General features: G+C 40.8%; 1 protein-coding gene and 1 non-coding gene across 13 annotated transcripts in view; one reads left to right on the forward strand and one right to left on the reverse strand.

Annotated features, from left to right (window-relative positions):
• Positions 1–24,687, reverse strand: part of PTPRT (protein tyrosine phosphatase receptor type T) — an 832,297-nt gene that overhangs the window by 762,395 nt on the left and 45,215 nt on the right. The gene's annotated exons all lie outside the window — the stretch shown is intronic.
• LOC135277174 (U2 spliceosomal RNA) lies at positions 8,639–8,828 on the forward strand. The gene has a single exon (XR_010344762.1). It is a non-coding gene; the product is annotated as a U2 spliceosomal RNA (small nuclear RNA).

The raw sequence follows: 24,687 nt of genomic DNA on the forward strand, positions 1-24,687 counted from the left end.
ACTCCATGAGTGACATCTCCAGGCATGGGAGCAAATCAGATGAATAAGTCCTAAAGTGAACCCTGAGCAAACTGCAGCAGCCCTACAGAAGATGGACCTGACTGTTGAAAGAAAAACAAACAAGCAGAAAGTGACAACAATAGCATCAACAACAACAAAAGGGCCCCCAGGAAAACCCATCCAAGGGTCAGCAGCCTCAAAGATCAAAACTAGACAAACTCAACAAGATGAGAAAGAATCAACCAAACAATGCTAAAAACACAAAAATTCAGAGTGCCTCTTCTCCTCCAAATGATTGCAACGTTGCTCCATCGTGGGCATAAAACCAGATGGAGGATCAGACAGATGAACTGACAGAAGTAGGCTTCAGAAGATGGATAACAAAAAACTATGATGAGCTAAAGGAGCATGTTCTAACCCAATGCAAAGAAGTTAAGAGCCTTGATAAAAGGTTAGAGGAATTGCTAATTAGAGTAACCAGTTTAGAGAGGAACCTAAACAACCTGACGGAGCTGAAAAACACAGCACAAGAACTTTGTGAAGCATACACAAGTATCAACAGCTGAATCAACCAAGGAGAAGAAAGAATATCAGAGTTGGAAGACAACATTACTGAAATAAGACATGCAGACCAGAATAGAGAAAAAAATGAAAAGGAACAAACAAAGCCTTCGAAAAGTATGAGCCTTCATTTAAAAAAAAAAAAAACAAAAACAAAAAACTGGACCTATGATTGACTGGAGTACCAGAAGGAGATGGGGAGAATGGAAAGAAGCTAAAAACACACGCTTCAGGATATTTTCCAGGAGAACTTCCCCAACCCAGCAAAACAGCCAACATACAAATTCAGGAAATATCAGGAACATCATTAAGACACTCCCCAGGAAGATCAACCCCAAGACACACAGTCATCAGATTCTCCAAGGCTGAAATGAAGCAAAAACTGTTAAGGGCAGCCAGAGAGAAAGGCCAGGTCATATACAAAGGGAAGTCTATCAGACTAACAGTAGACCTCTCAGAAGAAACTCTATAAGCCAGAAGAGACTGGGGGCCAATATGCAACATTCTTAAAGAAAAGAATTTTCAAGCCAGAATTTCATATCCAGCCAAATTAATCTTGATAAGTGAAGGAGAAATAAAATCCTTCCCAGACAAGCAAATGCTGAGAAATTTTGTTACTACCAGGCCTTCCCTGAAAGAAATACTAAATCTGGGGCGGGGGGCGGGGAACCAGGTACCAGCTACTGCAAAAACACACCAAAATATAAAGACCAATGACACTATGAAGAAACTGTATCAACTAGTGTGCAAAATAAGCAAAAAGCATCAAGATGACAGGATCAAATTCACACATAACAATACTAACCTTAAATGTAAATGGGCTGAATGCCCCAATTAAAAGACAAAGACTGGCAATTTGAATAAAGAGTTAAGACACATTGGTGTGCTGTATTCAGGAGACCCATCTCACATGCAAAGACACAAAGAGGCTCAAAATAAAGGGATGGAGGAAATTTTACCAAGCAAATGGAAAGCAAAAAAGAAAAAAAGCAGGAGTTGCAATCCTAATCTCTGACAAAACAGACTTTAAACCAACAAAGATCAAAAAAGACAAAGAAAGGCATTACATAATGGTAAAAGGAACAATTCAACAAGAAGAGCTAACTATTCTAAATATATATGACCCAATACAGGAGCACCCACATTCATAAAACAATCTTAGAGACCTACAAAGAGGCTTAGACTCCCACACAGTAATAGTGGGAGACTTTGATACCCCACTGTAAATATTAGACATGTCAGCAAGACAGAAAAGTAACAAGGATGTTCAGGACTTGAACTCAGCTCTGGATCTAGTGGACCTAGCAGACATCTACAGAAATCTCTATTCCAAATCAAAAGAATATACATTCTTCTCAGTGCCACATGACACTTATGCTAAAATTGACCACATAATTGGAAGTAAAACACTCCTTAGCAAATGCAAAAGAACTGAAATCATAACCAACAGACTCTCAGACCAAAGTGCAATCAAAGTAGAACTCAGGATTAAGAAACTCACTCAAGTTTGCAACCAGCCTGACCAACATGGTCAAATGCTGTCTCTACTAAAAATACAAAAATTAGCTGGGTGTGGTGGCAGGCGCCTGTAATCCCAGCTACTTGGGAGGCTGAGGCAGAAGAATCACTTGAACCCAGGAGGTAGAGGTTTCAGTGAGCTGAGATCACCATTGTACTCCAGCCTGGGAGACAGAGTAAGACTTCATCTCAAAAATAAAAGGAAAAGAAAAGAAAAGAAGAAGGAGGAGGAGGAGGAGGTGGTGGCGGCGGCAGCTGCTGCTCAATGGAAACTACACAATTACATGGAAATGAAACAACCTGCTCCTGAATGATTCCTGGGTAAATAATGAAACTAAGGCAAAATCAGGAAGTTCTTTGAAACCAATGAGAGTAAAGAGACAACATGCCAGAATCTCTGAAACACAGCTAAAGCAGTGTTAACAAGGAAATTTATAGCACTAAATGCCCACATCAGAAAGCTAGAAAGATCTCAAATTGACACCCTACCATCACAATTAAAAGACCTAGAGATGCAAGAGCAAACTAATCCAAAAGCTAGCAGAAGACGAGAAATAACTAAGACCAGAGAAGAATTGAAGGAGATAGAGACATGAAAAAAAATCTCCAAAAAAATCAAGGCATCCAGGAGCTGGCTTTTTGGGAAAAAAAAAAATAGATAGATCACTAGCTAGACTAATGAAGAAGAAGAGAAAGAAGAATCAAAAAGACAAATAAAATATGATAAAAGGGGTGTCACCACTCACCCCACAGAAATACAAACTACCATCGGAGAATACTGTAAAAACTTCCACACAAATAAACTAGAGAATCAAGAAGAAACTGATAAATTTCAGGATGCATACACCTTACCACGACTAAATCAGGAAGTAGTCAAATCTCTGAAAAGACCAATAACAAGCTCTGAAATTGAGCCAGTAATTAATAGCCTACCAACCAAAACAAACAAACAAACAAAAAACCCAGGACCAGATAGATTCACAGCTGAATTCTACCAGAAATGCAAAGATAAGCTGGTACCATTCCTTCTGAAACTATTATAAACAACTGAAAGGGGGGGACTCCTCCCTAATTCATTTTATGAGACCAGCATCATCCTGATACCAAAACTGGGAAGAGACACAACAAAAAAGGAACACTTCAGGCCAATATCCCTGATGAACATCGATGTGAAAATCCTCAGTAAAATACTGGCAAAGTGAATCCAGCAGCACATCAAAAAATTTATCCATCATGATTAAGTCAGCTTCATCCCTGGGATGCAAGGTTGGTTCATCATACACAAATCAATAAATATAATTCATCACATAAACAGAACCAAAGATAAAAACCACATGATTATCTCAATAGATGCATTGAAAAGCCTTTGATAAAATTCAACATCCCTTCATGTTAAAAACTTTCAATAAACTTAGTATTGATGGAACATATCTCAAAATAATAAAAACTCTTAATGACCAACCCACAGCCAATATCATACTGAATGGGCAAAAGCTGAAAGCATTCCCTTGGAAAACTGATTCAAAACAAGGATGCCTCCCCTCACCACTCCTATTCAACATAGTATTGGAAATTCTGGTCAGGGCAATCAGGCAAGAGGAAGAAATAAAGGGTATTCAAATAGGAAGAGAAGAAGTCAAGTTGTCTCTGTTTGCAGACAACATTATTTTATTTTTAGAAAATTTTATTGTCTTAGCCCCAAAAGTCCTTGAACTGATAAGCAATTTCAGCAAAGTCTCGGGATACAAAATCAATGTGCAAAAATCACAAGCATTCCTTTACACCAACAATAGGCAGCAGACAGCCAAATCATGAATGAATTCCCATTCACAATTGCCACAAACAGAATAAAATACCTAGAAATACAGCTAACAATGATGTGAAGGACCTCTTCAGGGAGAACTACAAACCACTGCTTAACAAAATAAAGAGAGGACACCAATAAATGGAAAAATATTCCATCCTCATGAACAGGAAGAACCAATACCGTGAAAATGGCCGAGTGCCCAAAGTAATTTATAGGCTTAATGCTATTCCCTTTAAACTACCATTGACATTCTTCAAAGAAATAGAAAATAACAATTTTAAATTTCATATAGAAGCAAAAAAGACCCCATATAACCAAGACAATCCTAAGCAAAAAAAAAAAAAAAAAGCTGGAGGCATCATGCTACCTGACTTTAAACTGTATTACAAGGCTACAGTAACCAAAACAGCATGGTACTGGTACTAAAACAGATATAGAGACCAATGGAACAGAACAGAGGCCTCAGAAACATTACCATACATCTAAAACCATTTGATCTTTGACAAACCAGACAAAAACAAGCAATGGGGAAAGGTTAGCCTATTCAGAAAATAGTGCTGGATAAACTGCATAGCCATATGCAGAAAACGTAAACTGGACCCTTCCTTATACCTTAAACAAAAATTAACTCAAGATGGATTAAAAAATGTAAAACCCAAAACCATAAAAACCCTAGAAGAAAATCTATGCAATACCATTTAGGACATAGGCATGGGCAAAGACTTCATGACAAAAATGCCAAAAGCAACTGCAACAAAAGCCAAAATTGACAAAAGGGATTTAATTAAACTAAAGAGCTCCTGTACTGCAAAAGAAACTAGCATCAGAGTGAACCAGCAACCTACAGAATGGGAGAAAAATTTTGCAGTATATCCATCTGACAAAGGTCTAATATCCAGAATTTACAAGGAACTTATACACATTTACAAGGAAAAAGAACCCCATCAAAAAGTGGGCAAAGGATATGAACAGACACTTCTCAAAAGAAGACATTTACGCAGCCAACAAATATATGGAAAAAAAGGCTCAACATCACTAAACATCAGAGAAATGCAAATAAAAACCACAATAAGATATCATCTCATGACAGTCAGAATGGCGATTATTAAAACGTCAGGAAACAAGTGATCCTGGTGAGGCTGTAGAGAAATAGAAATACTTTTACACAGTTGGTGGGAATGTAACAACCATTGTAGAAAATAGTATGGTGATTCCTCAAGGTTCTAGAACCAGAAATACCATTTTACCCAGCAATCCCATTACTGAGTATACACCCAAAGGAATAGAAATCATTCTACTATAAAGACACATGCACATCTATGTTTACTGCAGCACTATATACAATAGCAAAGACATAGAACCAACCCAAATGCCCATCAATGACAGACTGGATAAAGAAAATGTGGTACGTATACACCATGGAATACTATGCAGCGATAAAAAATGAGATCATGTCTGTTGCAGGGACATGGATGAAGCTGGAAGCCAGCATCCTCAGCAAACTAACACAAAAAAAAGAAAACAAAAAGTGCATGTGCTCACTCATAAGCTGGAGTTGAACACTGAGAATACCTGGACACAGAAAGGGGAACAACACACACGAGGGCCTGTTGAGGGGTGGCGGGGTAAGGGGAGGGAACTTAAAGGATGGATCAATAGGTACAGCAAACCACCACAGCACACATATACCTGTGTAACACACCTACACGTTCAGCACATGTATCTGGTTTTTTTATATATATATAAGAAGAAATAAAGAAACAAAACGTAAATAATGAAATTTTTAAAAGTTTATTACTCACATCTTCCTCAAAAGAAAGTCAGTATTTGAGATGTAGAAGAATACTACCTTAGAATAACAGCACCCATCTGAAGCTGAAGACATCATATATGAGGCAAACACTGAAGACATTTCTATTAAATTCAGGAATGAAACAAGGTTATATCAATATTATTCAATATTAATTTGAAAATTCTAAGCAATAAAATTAAAAGGGAATAGATGGAAGAAGTTAGAAAGGAATAAATTTTTTACATAATAGAAAAGCAAGAGATAAAATTATCATTATTTGCCTGACGATATGAATGAATATCTAAAAAAACCCAAGCATCAATTCAAAAACCTGCAGTACTGATAAAACAAAAAAGTTCAGTAAGATGCGTGGTTAAAAAACAAATAGATAAAACACAATTTTCTTATACAGCATCAATAACTACTTGAAAACATTAACAAGAAATAAATTAAATCACATGATAGCAAATACCTAGGAATCAACTTAAACAGAGAAGTGTGAGGGCCAGATGACCATAAAACTTTACTGAAGGATATAAAAGAATCATTGAAAAAGTGAAGATACAGGAAATGATTCGGAGTCTGAAGACTCAATAAAGTCAAGATAGAAGTTATCACAAAAATAATTTGAGCAATATGTGCAATTCAAATAAAACCAAGGAGGAGTTTTCTGGAACCTGGCAAAATAATTCTAAAGATCAATTGAAGGGAAACACAAAGAATTTGTCTCTCTTGGTCTCTTTTTTTTCCGTAAAGTGTAACTAGAAGAGGATGTCCTATTAAGCATTAAATACCTGGTAAAGACACAATAATTTAAAAAGTGTTGTACTGACATAAAAACAGACAGGCTAATGACAAGAAGAAGAAAGAACATCAATAGACCATGTATGAGAATGCATTTGATGAGAAGAGTCCCACTTTTAATGAGTGGAGAAAGGCTAAACAATTAATTCATGGTTCTGGAATACTGATTAACTACAGCATTTGAAAAACAATGGACTTAGATTCCTATCCACATGGTGAATGAAAAATTAATTAATTGGCTAATTAATTAATACCTATAAAGAGTTGAACATGAAGAAGAATTTTTTAAAAATCAAATAATTAAATCTAGAAAAATATAAGAGAATATCTCATTTGGGGATAAGGAAATAACTTTTGAAGTTCAAAAGCAAAAGAATATATAAGATTTTCTATAATGGACAACATCAAAATTAAAACTATTCATCAGAGACATCAAAAATTCTGAAAGCATATAAAAACTGAAAAAATATAAGGAACAGGTAAAGAATAATATCCTTTCTCCATTAAACAAAAAAGCTTATACACATAGATGGAAAATATAAAAATGTTTATGAACAGATAATTCCCAGAGGGCAAAACACAAAATATATTTGGCTATACAAGTAATAAGGAAAAACCAAGTCAATAGGATGCAGTGTCCTTTCTTATTAAATTAGCAACGATTTTCAAACAGAGATAATTCTTAACATTAGCAAATATTCAATGAGTAATCACTTGATGCTTGAACTTGAAGTTGTCTCAAAGATTTACTGAGGAGCAATTTGATAATATGTATCACATTACCAAGCTGTGAATCAGATAACACAATATGAATCACATATCACATTAAAACGCCCACATCATCAATTGGACAATCCCAATCTAGAAGAAGTAATGAGAAACCCTAACAGAGATTTAGGTGAAAAATCTCACAGCATTATTATTTACTGTAGTGAAAGACTGAAAGCAATTTAAATGCCCAAGTGTAAGGACATAATTAAATAATAATATGGCAATATGATGTAATTTAATTGATGTAAAAGTCCAAGCATTCAAGAATATTTAATGACATGAAAATGTTAATGAAAGAATTATAAATGAGAAAAAAGGCCATGTAACAAGACTTACAGCTTGCTCCTAATTTTTAAAAAAATACATATACATTTAGCAAATGTATGAGCATGTGCATACACATGTGTGTGTATACATAGTAATCTACATATAGAAAAAAGACTTGAGAAGAGTTCAACTTTCAATTAAACATCACAGATTAAACACATGCATTAACCTCCATTTTCTTCCAAATGCACTAAAATGACAGTGTAGGAATTAAATAGACATAAACAAACCCACATATACCAAGAGAATGAGGGGGGAAGTGACAGCAATTGAGAGATGCAAACATTTTGGAAGAAGAAAAATGGCTTAACAAATGGTAACTGATTAAGCAGAGCAGTGAAAACTAAAGCCCATATGTCCATCAGGTTAAAAAGCAGAATACAACCAATTTAACCCATTGAGTGCCAGAAGGACCAAAAATTAGGGGACCAGATTCTTCTAAAGGCAGGAACAGCTAGAGCTGAAAACAAAATTACCTGAAAATCTGTGTAAGAAATGTTAAGAACCCCCAGACCCCCTTCTACACCTGCCTTGCCACCAGATGGCAGTCCCTTCTCAATTCCTATGTAAGACTGAAAATGTAGTTACTACAGCATATCAAGCAGAAAGGATCTAGCTTCAAGGATTCTGTGGCTGGTTGACAGTGGGTATGCACCAGGCAAAACCGGAGGTGATCCACTGAAACCAACATACTGAATAGAGTATACCCCAATTAGCTCTCAGAGTACCCAGAGCCAGATTACACATACTCCCTATGCCTTCATGAGTGCAGAAGGTTTATCTTTGGAAAAACTTACCAGATGAAGAGAAAAAGGCCTTAGCTGTGAACATTCCAATGGTCATCCATAACAAAACCAGTTTGCTGTTTTACTATCATACAGTCAAGCCTTTCAGAGAACAACGCCCCCCATCTAATACATACACTCAATATTTTAGTGCCACTCTCTTAAATATAAATGGATAGGCAATGATGATGACTATTGAGTTAAATCTCTAACATGAACAGAATATACCAAAACAAGCAGAGAGAAAAAAGTGTAGATAGAAAGCAAAAGATAAGTCCTTCTCAGCCTTTTGGCTAAGATCAAATGTAGTATCTCTTCTTATCAGTTTCATATGCAAAGCAGTAACATGATAAAGCAACCACACAAACAAGCTGGCATGATAACCAGCTTGTAACAAAACGGCAGGATCAAATTCATACATATCAATAATAATGTTGAATCTAAGTAGGCTAAATGTCCCATTTAAAAGGTACAGGGTAGCAAGCTGGATAAAAAAGCAAGACCCAAAGGTATGCTGTCTTCAAGAGACCCATCTCATAGGCAATGAATGATACCCATAAGCTCAAAATAAAGGGATGAGGAAAATCTACCAAGCAAATGGAAATCAGAAAAAGCATGGGTTGCAACCCTGATTTCAGACAAAACAGACTTTATCTTTTATCCAGTCAAAGATCACAAAGACAAAGAAGGGCATTACATAATCATAAAGGGTTTAATTCAAAAAGACGACTTAACTTAACCCTAAATACATACACACCCGACACAGGAGCACCTACATTTATGAAGTAAGTTCTTAGAGACCTATACAGAAACTTCTAGTTCCACACAGTAATAGTGGGAGACTTCAATACTCCACTGACAGTATCAGACAGATCATTGAGGCAGAAAATCAACAAAGATATTTAGGACCTGAACTCAACATTGGACCAGATGGATCTGATAGATTTCTACAGAACTCTCTACCCCAAAACAACAGAATATACATTCTTATCATCATCATATGGCACGTACTCTAAAAGCGACCACACAATCAGACATAAAACAATCTTCAGAAAATGCAAAAGAACCAGAATCATTCCAAACACACTCTTAGACCAGCACAATAAAATTCGAAGTCAAGACTAAAAAAATTGCTCAAAACCATACAATTGCATGGAAATTAAACAATATACTCCTGAATGACTTTTGGATAAAAAAATGAAAGTCAGGCAGACATCAAGAAGTTGTTTGAAACTAATGAGAACAAAGATACAATATACCAGCATCTCTGGGACAAAGCTAAGGCAGTATTACGAGGGAAATCTACAGCATTACATGCCCTGATGTAGTTGGGCTGTGTTCCCACCCAAATCTCATCTTGAATTGTGGTTCCCATAATTCCCACATGTCATGGGAGGGAACTTGTAGACAGTAACTGAATCATGGAGGTGATTACCTGCATGCTGCTGTTCTCACAGTAGTGAGTTCTCAAGAGATCTGATGGTTTTAAAGGAAATAGAACCCCTTTTTCTTGGCACTTTTCCTTACTGCTACCATATGAAGAAGGACATGTTTGCTTCCCCTTCCACAATGATTGTAAGTATCCTGAGGCCTCTCCAGCCATGCTGAACTGTGAGTAAATTAAACATCTTTGCTTTATAAATTACCCAATCTCATGCATATCTTTATTAGTAGTGTGAGAATGGACTAATACAGTAAATTGATACTGGTAAAGTAGGGTGCTGCTATAAGGATACCCAAAAATGTGGAAGCGACTTTGGAACTGGGTAGCAGGCAGAGGTTGGAACAGTTTGAAGGATTCAGAAGAAGACAGGAAAATCTGGGAAAGTGTGGAACATCCTAGAGACTCATTGAATTGCTTTGACCAAAATGCCAATAGTAATATGGACAATGAAGTCCAGGTTGAGACAGTCTCAGATGGAGATGAGGAACTTACTGGGAACTGGAGTAAAGGTGACTATTGTTATATCTTAGCAAAGATAAGGGTGGCATTTTGCCCCTGCCCTAGAGATATGTGGAACTTTGAAATTGAGAGAGATAATTTAGGGTATCTGGCAGAAGAAATTTCTAAGCAGCAAAGTGTTCAAGAGGAAGCAGAGCATAAAAGATTTGAAAATTTGCAGCCTGACAATGGAATAGAAAAGAAAAACCCATTTTCTGGGGAGAAATTCAAACCTGCTGCATAAATTTGCATAAGTAATGAGGAGTATAATGTTAATCACCATGAAAAGGGAAAAAAATGTATACAAAAAAATGCATGTGAGAGACCTTCACAGCAGCTCCACCCCTAGAGGCCTAGGAGGAAAAATGGTTTTGTGGGCCAGGCCCAGGACCCCCCTGCTGTGTGTAACCTAGGGACTTCATGTTCTGCATCCCAGCCACTCCAGCCATGGCTAAAATGAGCCAAGGTACAGCTCAGGCCGTGTCTTCAGAGCATGCAAGCCCCAAGCCCTGGCAGCTTCAACGTGGTGTTGAGCCTGAGGGTGCACAGAAGCCAAGAACTGAGGCTTTGAAATCTCCATCTAGATTTCAAAGGATGTATGGAAATACCTGGATGTCCAGGCAGAAGTTTGCTGCAGTGGTGGAGCCCCATAGAGAACCTCTGCTAGGACAGTGCAGAAGAGAAATGTGGGGTCAGAACCCCCACATAGAATCTCCACTAGGGCATTGCCTAGTGGAGCTGTGAGAAGAGGGTCACAATCCTCCAGTCTTCAGAATGCTAGTTCCACTGACAGCTTGCACCATGTGCCTGGAAATACCACAGCCCATGAAAACAGCCAGGGCTGGGGGGTGGGGAACCTTTACCCTGCAAAGCCACAGGGGCTGAGCTGCCCAAGGCCATGGGAGTCCACCTCTTCCATCAGCATGACCTGTATGTGAGACTCCAAGATTTAATTACTGCCCCATTAGATTTTGGATTTGCATGGGGTTGTAGCCCCTTTGTTTTGGCCAATGTCTCCCATTTGGAACAGGTGTATTTACCCAATGCCCATACCTCTATTGTATCTGAGAAGTAATTAAATTGCTTTTGATTTTACAGGCTCATAGGTGGAAGGGACTTGCCTTGTCTCAGATAAGACTTTAGACTTGGACTTTTGAGTTAATGCTGGAATGAGTTAAGACTTTGGGGGACTGTTGGAAGGGCATGATTGGCGGGGTGTGATAGCTCATACCTGTAATCCCAGCACTTTGAGAGGCTGAGGCAGGTGGATCACCTGAAGTCAGGAGATCAAAACCAGCCTGACCAACATGGTGAAACCCTGTCTCTACTAAAAATACAAAATTGGCTGGTCATGGTGGCACATGCCTATAATCCCAGGTACTCGGGAGGCTGAGGGAGGAGAATCACTTGAACCTGGGAGGCAGAGGTTGCTGTGAGGGGAGATTGTATTACTATACACCAGCCTGGGCAACAAGGGTGAAACTCCACCTCAAAAAAAAAAAAAAAAGAGGAAGAAAGAGAGAAAGAGAAGAAGGAAGGAAGGGAGGGAGGAATGAAGGGAGGGAGGGAGGGAGGGAAGAAATAAAGGGCATGATTGTATTTTGAAATGTGAGGACATGAGATTTGGGAGGAGCCATGTGTTCAATGATATGGTTCAGCTATGTCCGTACCCAAAACTCATCTCATCTTGAATTGTAGTTCCAATAATCCTCACATATTGTGGGAGGGACCTGGTGGGAAGTAATTGAGTCATGGGGGCAGTTACCCTCATACTGTCATCATGATAGTGATTGGGTTCTCAGGAGATCTGATGATTTCATAAGGGGCTTTCCCCACTTTTGCTCAGCAATTCTCCTTGCTGCTGCCATGTGATGGGGATGTATGTGCTTCCCTTCTGCCATAATTGTAAGTTTCCTGAGGCCTCCCAGTCATGCTGAACTGTTAGTAAATTAAACCGCTTTTCTTCATAAATTATCCAGTCTCGGCTATGTCTTTATCAGCAGCATGAGAACAGACTAATACATGCCCACATCAAAAAGTCAGAAAGATCTCAATTTAACAACCTAATACAATTGAAGAATTAGAGAAGCAAGGCCAAACCAACCCCAAAGATAGTAGGAAACAAGAAATAACCAAATCAGAGCAGAACTGAAGGAAATAGAGGCATGAAAAACATTCAAAAGATCAATGAATTCAGGAGTTTGTTTTTGGAAAAAATTAATAAGATAGATAAATAGGCCACTAGCTAAACTAATAAAGAAGAAAAGAGAGTAAATCCAAACAAACCCAATTAGAAATGGCAAAGGGGATACTGCCATTGACCCCCGGAAATAAAAATAATCCTCAGAAACTACTATGAACGCTTCTATGTATACAAACTAGAAAACACAGAAGAGATGAATAAATTTGTGGACACATACATCCTCCAAAAACTGAACCAGGAAGAAGTTTATTCCTGAACAGACCAATAATGAGCTCTGAAACTGAATTAGGAATAAATACCCTACCAATCGAAACAAGCCCAGGACCAGATGGATTCACAGCTGAATTCTACCAAATGTACAAAAAATATCTGGTACCATTTCTACTGAAACTATTCCAAACAATTGAGGAGGAGGGACTCCTCTCTAACTCATTCCATGAGGCCAGCATCATCCTGATACAAAAATCTAGCAGAGACACAACAAAAAAACAGAAACTTCAGGCCAATATCCTTGAAGAACACTAATGCAAAAGTTCTCAACAAAATGCTAGCAAACCAAATCCAGCAACACATCAAAAAACTAATCTACCATGATCAAGTTGGCTTCATTGCAAGGATGCAAGTGGTTGGTTCAACATGTGCAAATCAATAAATGTGATTTGTCACATAAAAAGAACTAAAGACAAAAGCCACATGATTATCTCAATAGATGCAGAAAAGTCTTTCAATAAAATTCAATATCCCTTCATGTTAAAAACTCTCAATAACTAGGTATTCAAAGGACGTATCTCAAAATAGTAAGAGCCATCTATGACAAACCCACAGACAACATCACATGGAATGGGGAAAAGCTGAAAGCATTCCCATGAAAACCTGTACAAGACAATGATGCTCTCTCTCACCATTCCTATTCAACATAGTATTGGATGTCTGGGCCAGAGCAATCGGGCAAGAGGAAGAAATAAAGGGCATCCACATAGGAAGACAGGAAGTCAAACACCCCCTGTTTACAGACAACATGATTTTATATATAGAAAACACTACGCTCTCTGCTCAAAAGCCTGTCAGCTTATAAACAACTTTGCCAGTTTCAGGGTACAAAATCAGTGTATGAAAATCACTAGCATTGCTATACACCAACAACAGTCAAGCTGAGTGCCAAATCAGGAACACAGTACCATTCACAACTGCCACAAAAAGAATAAAATACCTAGGAATACAGCTAACCAGTGAGGTGAAAGATCTCTAAAATGAGAATTATAAAACACTGCTCAAATAAATCAGAGATGAAACAAACAAATGGAAAAACATTCCATGCTCATGGATAGGAAGAATTAAATCATTAAAATGGCCATATTGCCCAAAGCAATTTACAGATCCAATGTTATTTCTATCAAACTACCAGTGATGTACTTCACAGAACTGGAAAAATCTATTTTAAAATTCATAGGGAACCAAAAGAGCCTGAATAGCAAAGGCAATCGTAAGCACAAATAACAAACCTGGAGGTATAATATGAGCCAATTTCAAAACATAATTCAGGACTATAGTAAATCAAACAGCATGAGAGAGGTACCAAAACAAATACAAAGACCAATGAAACAGAATAGAGAGCCAGGAAGTAAGGCCACACACCTGCAACCATCTGATTTTGACAAAGCTGATAAAAACGAGCAATGGGGAACGGACTCCCCATTCAATAAATGGTACTGGGATAACTGGCTAGCCATATATAGAAGATTGAAACTGGACCCTTTCCTTACACCATTTACAAAAATCAACTCAAGATGGATTAAAGACTTAAATGTAAAGCCCCAAACTATAAAAACCCTAGAAGACAACCTAGGCATTGGAACATTCTGGACATAGGAACAGCAAAGATTTCATGACAAAGACACCAAAAGCGATTGCAACAAAAGCAAAAAATGACAAATGGGATCTAATTAAACTTAAGAGCTTCTGCACAGCAAAATAAACTATTAACAAAGTAAACAGACAACCTACAGAATGGGAGAAAATTTTGGCAAACTATGTATCTTACAACAGTCTAATATTCAGCATTTATAAGGAACTTAAACACATTTACTAGAGAAAAACAAACAATCCCATTAGAAAGTGGGCAAAGGACATGAACAGACACTTCAAAAGACGTACATGCAGCCAACATGCACATGAAGAAAAACTCAGTGTCACTGATCATTAGAGAAAGGATGCAAATCAAAACCACAATGAGATACCATCTCACATCAGCAGGAATAGCTATTACTAAAAGCCAAAAAGTAACAGATGCTGGCAAGGTTGCAGAGAAAAGGGAATGCTTGTACACTGTTGGTGATTGTGTAAATTAGTTCAGCCATTTTGGAAAACAATGTGGTGATTCCTCAAAGAGCTAAAAACAGAACCATCATTCAACCCAGCAATCCCATTACTGGGTATATACCCAAAGGAATATAAATGATTCTACCATAAAGACACATGCACACGAATGTTCATGGCAGCACTATTCACAACAGCAAAGACATGAAATCAACCTAAGTGCCCTATCAATGGCAGACTGGATAAACAAAATGTGGTACATACATGCCATGGAATACAATGCAGCCATAAAAATGAACAAGATTATGTCTTGCAGGAACATGGATGGAGCTGAGGGCCATTATTCTAAGCAAACTAATGCAGCAACAGAAAACCAAATAACACATATTCTCACCTATAAGTGGGAGCTAAATGATGAGAACACACGGACACAAAGAGGGGAACAACAGGCCCTGGGGCTTACTTGAGGGTGGAGAGTTGGGGAGGGAGAGGATCAGAAAAAAATGAACTACTGGGTACTAAGCTTAGTACCTGAGTAACAAAATAATCTAACAAACCACCACAACACGAGTTTTCTTATATAACAAACCTGTACATGTACTCCTGAACCTAAGTTTTTTCAAAAAGACATTTCAAAGAGCACTTTTTAATGTAAAAAGAAGAGATTTTATCCAAGAAAAAGATCTAAGAACCAAGAACCAACAGAGAACTCTCAAATGTTAAAAATACAAAAGCATAGGCTGGGTGCGGTGGCTCATGCCTGTAATCCCAGCACTTTGGGAGGCCGAGGCGGGTGGATCACAAGGTCAAGAGATCGAGACCATCCTGGTCAACATGGTGAAACCTCGTCTCTACTAAAAATACAAAAAATTAGCTGGGCACGGTGGTGCGTGCCTGTAATCCCAGCTACTCAGGAGGCTGAAGCAGGAGAATTGCCTGAACCCAGGAGGCGGAGGTTGCGGTGAGCCGAGATCACGCCATTGCACTCCAGCCTGGGTAACGAGAGCGAAACTCCGTCTCAAAAAAAAAAAAAAAAATACAAAAGCATAAATAAAAATTGCAATAGATGGGTTCAAAGATAAAGTTGAGGATATTGTCCAGAAAGTAGAACAAAAAAAAAAAAAAAGGAAAAGAAAGAAAAACAAGAACACTGAGTACTGGCTTAGGCTGTCCAAAAGCCAACTAATAGGATTTGGGAAAAAAAAAAAAAAAGGCCAGGCCTGGTGCCATATATAGAAGATGCCTGATGCCTGTAATCTCAACACTTTGGGAGGCCAAGGTGGGAGGACTGCTTGAGCCCAGGAGTTTGAGACCAGCCTGGGCAACATAAAACTGTATTTCTAAAATGTAAAAAATTAGCCAGGCATATGTAGTCCAGCTACTCAAGAGGCTGAGATGAGAGGATTGCTTGAACCCAGGAGGCAGAGGTTGCAGTGAGCCTTGGTTGCACCACTGCACTCCAGCCTGGGCAACAGAGCGAGACTGTGTCAAAAAAAGAAACGAATATATAAGAGAAAACTGAAAATGTTATAAAAGAAATGATATAGGAATAATTCCTAGAACTGAAGATAACAAAGTCGTAAATTGAAATAGTAACCAAATAGTCATGCATTATAAATTAAAAAAAAAAAAAACTTACACCAAGTCATTATGAAACCTAAAAACACTGAAATTAAAAGAAAACACAACACTTGGCCAAGCTTGAAGGTTCATGCGTGTAATGCCAACACTTTGAGAGGCTGAGACAAGGGGATCGCTTGAGCCCAGGAGTTTGAAAGCAGCCTAGATAACATAGCGATACCCCATCTCTACAAAAATAAAAAAAGTGGGGCATGTGCCTATAATCTCAGCTACTCAGAGGGCTGAGGCAGGAGGATGGATAATTGAGAGCAGGAATTCCAGGCTGCAGTGAGCTATGATCACATCTCTGCACCCCACACTAGATGACAAAGTGAGACACCATCTCATTTAAAGAAGAAAAAAAGACGAGACCGGGGCAGTGGCTCACGCCTGTAATCCCAGCACTTTAGGAGACCAAGATGGGTGGATCAGGAGGTCAGAAGTTAGAGACCAGACTGGCCAATATGATGAAACCTTGTTTCTACTAAAAAATACAAAAATTAGCTGAGTGTGGTGGTGCACACCTGTAGTCCCAGCTACTAGGGAGGCTGAGGCAGAAGAATCCCTCAAACCTGGGAGGTGGAGGTTGCAGTGAGCCGAGATCATGCCACTGCACTCCAGCCTGGCAGAAAATACTTCTCCCTTCTCTTAAATCAGGCAAAGCATAATAGAGATCCATGTTCTACTATGACGAAATTCTGCATTTAGAAAGTGGGGATTTCAGGGTATAGAGTAAAGGTTTCTATGAAATAGCACATTGGGAAGGAGACTATCTCAGTGCTTGGCGTGAAGTAGGATTCTGGACCCCTCTGCTTGTCCACTGGTCTAGTTTTTCCATTGGGAAGATTAGAGCTTGGGGTCAGCCACCTCTTCCTAGTCCTAGAATTTGACTCCAAGAATCTGTGTCCACCTCGGACGCCTTGTAATGAAGGAACCTTCCAGGAACAGGTCACCCCAACCTCCTGCTGCTCAGGCCTAGGCACCAGAAGCCCCTCCTCTGCCCACCTCCCACATAGAGCCAGACATCTTCTCACCCCAGACCCTCCATCAGTTGCAATACATTACTGGTAGTTTATTTGTTCTCTCAACTGCCCACCTCCCAAGAGACAAGACCCTGAAACCAAGTATAAATGGCTTCAGTGCCACCATCTGGTCTGTGTACTTCCAGCTGTTGAATAAATGGCAACCCTTGGACATTCCTATTTCCTGCAAAGCCCTCCCAGATTAGGAGCTGATCCTCATGACTTCTTACAAGCTTGGCAATGCAGAATCAAGCAGAGTATCTGAATATGAAAAGAAAGACCAGGTCTTGAAACTCAACTCTTTGAGCTCTAAGACCTGGACACAGGCCAACACCTGGTCTCCAGAGCTGCAAGCCAGAAACAGCAACAAAACACAAGGGGATGAGCAGAGCTTTGCAACCAACAGCCCTGGGTTTGAATCCTTAATCGGCCACTGAATTCCTGGCACTAGCTGAGACATGTTTTGGCAGATTTCTCATCCATAAAACTGGAACAATATGGCCTACTTTCTAAAATAATGAGCAAATAATTAGATGACAATAAGTCACGTTTATTGGGCACTTGCTGTATCAATGGCACTGTGCTAAGCAATTTGTTTTCATTGTTCATTTAATCATCAGAAATCAAGTATTACCATCCCCGTATTAAAAATAAGGAAATTGAGGCACAGAAAGGTTAACACGTCCAGAGTAGCTCAGCAAGGAAGCACCAGAGTTGTGATTTGAACCCCAGCAGTCTGAGGCCAGACTTGACTATAACACTGCATGGTTTCCCTAAAGACAAGTATTTCTTGAGGGGGATAATAACCAGCCCTGTCTCATTCTCCCTGCCCATATTATTGATGGGAGACCAAGGCCCAAAGCAGGGACATGGGCATCCCACAGTCATACAAGAGCTGGGGGTGGGGTCTGGACTCAATTCCTCATGCCAACAGCCACTGGAGCCCACAGAAGCCCATCCGGAGGACCCATGGATCCCCACTGCTGCCTCAGACAACCCACAACAACCGACACTCATGGGTTCCCCACATGTTGTTCTGATGTGGGCATGGTCTTCTGCTGGGAGAGCGGGTATCTGGCCTCTGCCATCCCTCAGCACACTTACCAGGCCATCATCCTATTGTGATACCTGCCCTAGTCACCTGCCTAGCCCTTGAGAGCTCATCTTTCCCCTTCTCCATGGTGACCAAGAGCACCACCCATGCCCTGCCATCAAGAGGGAGGGAGGAACCAATCTCAGGGCCCCTGGATCCAGTCAGGCCTGCTGCAGTCCAGTCTGTTCAAAGAGCTCATGCCTACCAAGGCAAGTGATTTGTTTCCCTGGTAGCACTTAACACTCACTATATTAACAGTATGTATTTACTCAAGGACCATATCTGAGTTATCCATTGCTGGGTCCTCAGAGCCTATTCCAGTGCCTAGCAACAAATTGTCCAGCTGTTATATGCAGAATAGAGTACGAAGACCAAAGCGAAAAACCAGCCCAGTTAGCAGTGACTGCCAGGAGAAAGATGATGGGATCCTGGTGGCAAATGAGAAAATAGAATAATTTCAACGGACATTTAGGAGAAAAACTGGATAGGATTGGGGACTGAGGGAAAGAGGGGTCAAAGGTGACTGCTGGTGTTCACATTTGCATGCTAGACAGATGTCCATCTGTCCTCTCAGAGAAGTAAGAGGGAAAAATGAACACATTTTCCAATCTGGGTGCCAGCTTTGGAGCACCAGGCCCTCATGCAAACTGTTGACAAAATGAAACCACAGATAAAAAGCTGGTCTGTTGCCTAAGGACAAACCAGATCATAAGCCCTTCCCCCTCTCTGTACCCTTTTAATCAGGGACTCCAGGCTGAGCTAGCCGGGCTGGAATGGGAGTCTGAGAAGCTGGAGATTTCTTTCCTGAGATCAGTGAAACACACTGGACATGAGAGGACCAGTTGGGGATCCCTGTATTGTATGGGCTTCTGATCAAAGGCTCTACACCATGACCTTGCTCTGTGATCCCTCATTATCATGGGGATAACTGGGCTGGAACCAATGGGCCACTGGACAGAGAGGAGGATCAAAAGGGCTGCGATATAAAAACAAATCACGCCCCATCCCTGATTTTAAAACTGATATGGGTGCCCACTTCTCTGTGGAGGGTATCTCCCTCATTGCAGGGAATCCAAATTCCAACACAAATTGGTGCCAACCTTCCTTTCCCATTTTTTCACCAATGTCTAGTGTAGTGGTCATCACTGGCTGCCCATCCAGCCATGTCCCCTCCTCAATCTTCCTAAGGGAACCTTTGGAGAGTCCCTGCTCCCTTTATTTAGGAGCCTGTGCTTGGGCTTGGGATGATGAGTTTGGAGGCGCCCACAGGGTTGGTCCAGAAAACAGGCCTCATGTATCTCATATCACTGCTTGCCATTGGCTACTTTAAGTATGTATCTCCCCTGCTGGCCTGTGAGCTCCTAGAGGCCAGGGCTCAGTGTGATTCCTTTCTAGGTTCTGCAGGTGGGATCTACTGGGCAGAAGGAAGGCCCAGGTGCTGGGAGGGAGGCTCCTCTTGCGTGCCTCGTGGGGACTTCCACCTCACACAGCCTCCCTGGTTCCCCATCAGCCTTTCCTAATTCGGGCAGGATTCTGAACCATGGCTTTCTTTAATCTCAGAGCAAAAACCTCTCTCAATGTCACTCTGAAGCTCAGGCACACATACTCTGTTCATTCTATTAAAAAAAAAGTGCCCTTCACATGATCTAGCTCTCAGGCAAATTAGAAAAAAAGAAAAGAAAAGAAAAAGCCTTAATTAAAAGAAAGTACAGCACAGTTTTCACACATAATGAGAAATGGCTTTTTGAGCCAGCACGATAAAATCCTGCCACTCTGGGGTTGCTCTCCAGAAAGTGCGGATTAAGAAAGCAAGGGTTTTATTTAAGGGCAGTTGGAGAAATAATGGCAGCAAACTCTTAGAAGGCACTCACTCTGTGCCAGGCTGTCCTACACGCTTTACAAATGACGGAAAGCAGCTATTTCCTGGAATCCTGCTGGCTGAAATCTGAGAAGAACGAAGAGAAAAACATGGGTGAAGGAGAAAAATGACCCACAGCATCCCAAGGTGTGGGATGGTCTGGAGGGTGGTGAACGCCAGCTGACGCTGTTACTACTGGGAACTGGATACCTTGTCTAAGATCTTTAATACGTGGTACTACAGGGTGTAGTTTGCAAATTTGTTTTTAAATCATCCGAAGAGCTTTAAAAATTCTAATAGCTGGGCCAGGCGTGGTGCCTGAGGCCTATAATCCCAGCACTTTGGAAGGCTGAGGCAGGCAGATCACCTGAGGTCAAGAGTCTGAGACCAGTCTGGTCAACATGGTGAAACCCGTCTCTACTAAAAATACAAAAATTAATCAAGCATGGTGGCACACGCCTGTAATCCCAGCTACTCGGGAGGCTGAGACAGAAGAATTGCTTGGGCCCAGGAAACAGAGGTTGCAGTGAGCTGAGATCGCACCACTGCACTCCAGCCTGGCTGATGGAGCGAGACTCTATCTCAAAAAAAGAAAAAAATTCTAATAGCTGGGGTTTACCCCCAGAGACTCTAATGAAGTTAGACTGGGGTGTAGCCAGGACAATGAGACTTTGTACACGAGCCCAGGAGATCCTAATGCCAGCCGAGGTTGTACGCCCTGGCCCAACGTTGTCCACTAGTATACTGGTTTCCTCTGCTGCCATAACAAAGTTCCATGAACTGGGTGACATGATGCAGGAATTTATTGTTTCATAATATTGAGGATCAGAAGTCTAAAAGCAGGGTGTTGGCAAGACCATATTCTCTCTGAAACCTGTAGGGGAGAATCTTTCCTTGCCTCTTCCTAACTTCTCATGGTTTGCTGGCAATCCCTGGCATTACTTGGTTTACAGCTGCGTGACCCCCATCTCTGCCTGTGTTGTCACATGTTTTTCTCCATGTGTGTCTGTGTCTTCCCATGGCCACCTTCTTGCAAGGATACCAGTCCTATTGGATTAAGGGTCGCCCTATTCAGTATGACTTGCCTTAACTAATTACATCTACAATGATCCTATTTCCAAATAAAGCCACACTCTGAGGTATTGGTAGTTAAGACTTCAACACATATTTTTTATTTTTATTTTTATTTTTAATTTTTTTTCTGAGACTGAGTCTCACTCAGTTGCCCAGGATGGAATGCAGTGGCGGGATCTCGGCTCACTGCAATCTCCAACCTCCACATCCCAGGTTCAAGCAATTCTCCTGCCTCAGCCTCCCAAGTAGCTGGGATTAAAGGCATGCACCACCAAGCCCAGCTAATTTTTGTAATTTTAGTAGAGACAGGGTTTCACCATGTTGGCCAGACTGGTCTTCAACTCTTGACCTCAAGTGATCCGCCCACCTTGGCCTCCCCAAGTGCTGGGATTACAGGTGTGAGGCACTGTGTCAGGCCATCCCATCTTTTTTAGAGAGACACAATTCAACTCACAACAATAAGTATAAGTGCCTGCTCCTGCAACCGCTCAGCTTTGACCTGTGGACTCTGCCTGCCCATTGACTGAACGCCACACTTACAGCATGAGCTGTTGCTTGGAGCCCAGCATCCCCACGTATTTGAGAGATTCCTGGTGGCCTTCCTGCTCATGAAGACTCTACCTTTCTCCTTATTGCTCATGGAGTCATTTGTGCTACTTGACTCAAAGCCTTTTGCCTTGGGTCACTTGGCCTTTGGCTTCTGAGTCTTTAAACCCAGTAGCTTAGCAAGGCTACTGACAGCCTGCTAAATATCCCAAGCACCCTTGCCATGAGAGATATACTGCACCCTGTCCCCTCAAAAGCCCAGTGCTAATCGGGGCTCAGCCACAAAGCAGACATCCCATCCAGCTGCGGGTCTGGTACTTGCCTCCTCTTAGGTGGCATCAGAGCTCAGACATTCCACTCACCAGGAACAAGCCCCACGAATGAGTCAAAGCTCCTTTAAAATCTACATTTGCATGGACCTTGCTGTGCTATTAAACAGCTGAGCATCCATGGGCAAATCACTTAACCTCTCTGAAGTTCTGTTTCCCAGCTTTGAAACACTGATTATAATCCATGCCTTCATTTCGGATCACAAACACTCGGGACAAAGGTATTTCAGAATCCAGAACAATTTGGGTTTTTAGAAAGGTAACATGGGTGGATGTAACAGTCCTAGTAAGATCTGGGGCAACATTCCGGGCTCAAACACACAAATTTTTCCACAATGAGGCATATCAAAATTCACACTATGGGAGACAAATAAAGGCTACAGATAGCTTCATATCAGTTTGGGTCAGGTTTGGCAGCCAAATGAATTTAGTGTTAAACTTAAATACACACACACACACACACACACACACACACACACACACACACACTATTTTTATAGCTTCTTGAATTTCTGGACAGTCTGTAAGAGAATGTCAACCAAAATTCAGTTCACAAGCTTGTGGTAACTATTACAAGAGATAATACATCATACGTGTGAGTATCTTGCAGAAGACCTAGTTCGAAGTAATTAAATATTTGCGAATCTGGAAAGGGAGGAAGAAAGCTTCAATCCTGCTCAAGCCAAAGTTTGCCACTCTCTTTAAAACACTGCAATTTGGCCTGAAGAGCTGCAACTTCCACATTATAAATGGTCAAACGTCCCCAGCTTTGCCCTGCTCCCCACTTCATCAGCGGCCCCAAACTGAGGTCTCAGCATGCGATATGAGCCACATTCATTCTAATCATCACAGTAATTTTTTTTTTTAAATTCCAGCTCCATTTCACATCTCTGAAGATCTGACATAAATCATTGTTACAAGAAGACCCGCTCTCAGAAAGATCTTTAGAATCAGAAAACTCCTGTATTCTCCCAAGCACCCTGGTTTCATGAAAGGCAGCCAGACTCAGATTCACAGTTCGTCCTCCTCACATTGGAAGTGGTTTTTATGGTGGATGCACTGAGAACATCCCCAACACTCCAGGAGATATGTAAAACAAAGAAGGGTGCAGCGTCTACAAAACAGCAGCCACTGCTATAAGGGAGCTGAGCGGCTACACTCAGGCCAGGGTTGGAAAGTCCATTGTCTTCTTCAGTTCAGACTGCTATAACAAAATGCCTTAGACGGTGTCATGTATATTTATTTTTATTATTATTATTATTGAGACACAGTCTTGATCTGTTGCCTAGGCTGCAGTGCAGTGGCATGATCTCGGCTTACTGCAACTCCTGCCTCCCAGGTTCAAGCAGTTCTCTTGCCTCAGTGGGAGTAGCTGGGATTACAGATGTGCACCACCATGCCCAGCTAATTGTTTCTATTTTTAGTAGTTTCACCATGTTGGTTAGTCTGGTCTTAAACCCCTGACCTCAAGTAATCTGCCCACCTTGGCCTCCCAAAGTCCTGGGATTACAGGAATAAGCCACTGAGCCTGGTATAAGCTGGGTAATTTATAAACAACAGAAATGTATTGATCATAGTTCTCAAGGCTAAGAAGTCAAGGATCAAGGTGGTGGCAGGTTCCATGTCTTATGAAGGCCTCTTCTTCATGGATGGCAGCTTCTATGTGTCCTCACATAGCAGAAGGAACAGAGGGGGTCCCTCAAGCCTCTTTTATAAAGACACAAATCCCATTCACAAGGGCTCTACCCTCATGACTTAACCAACTCCTAAAAGCCCCACTTCTTAAAATTATCACACTGGGGATTCAGTGGCAATATATCAATTTGAAAGAGGGAGACACAAACATCTAGACCACAGAACCCATCTAGTCGGGCCTAGTATGACCTTGGATAAGGTAATTCACTTCCCGGATCCCCAAGTCTTCACCTGCTAAATAAGCATGTGGATTATATTCCCTTCCAAGAAACTTCTGGCTTAAAAACTCCACAATGAAGGTTTCTGCCTGTTTGAGATAAATGCTGGTTCCCTAAAGAGATCTGGAAAATAAGCTGTAGCTATTGATGGCTTCCGATAGACAATTTCAGGCAGGAGGTAAAGAAGCAATTACACGGTGCACATCTCGTGCCACACACTGCCTTAGGACACTGATGGATTCAGGTGACAGTGTGGTTCCGCAGTTCCCTTGGGGAATTTTGTTTCTCAAAGCCAGGGACTGGCTGCTCCCACCACGGCCTCTGCTGGGCAGATGCTACTAGGCAGGAACCTGTCAGAAATCAACCCAAGGAATTACTTCTTTTCGGAAACAGAATCTCTAGAATT

Source organism: Aotus nancymaae, unplaced genomic scaffold (genome assembly GCF_030222135.1).
Source record: "Aotus nancymaae isolate 86718 unplaced genomic scaffold, 86718_ANA_hifiasm-v0.15.2.pri h1tg000029l, whole genome shotgun sequence".
Classification (NCBI taxonomy): domain Eukaryota; kingdom Metazoa; phylum Chordata; class Mammalia; order Primates; family Aotidae; genus Aotus; species Aotus nancymaae.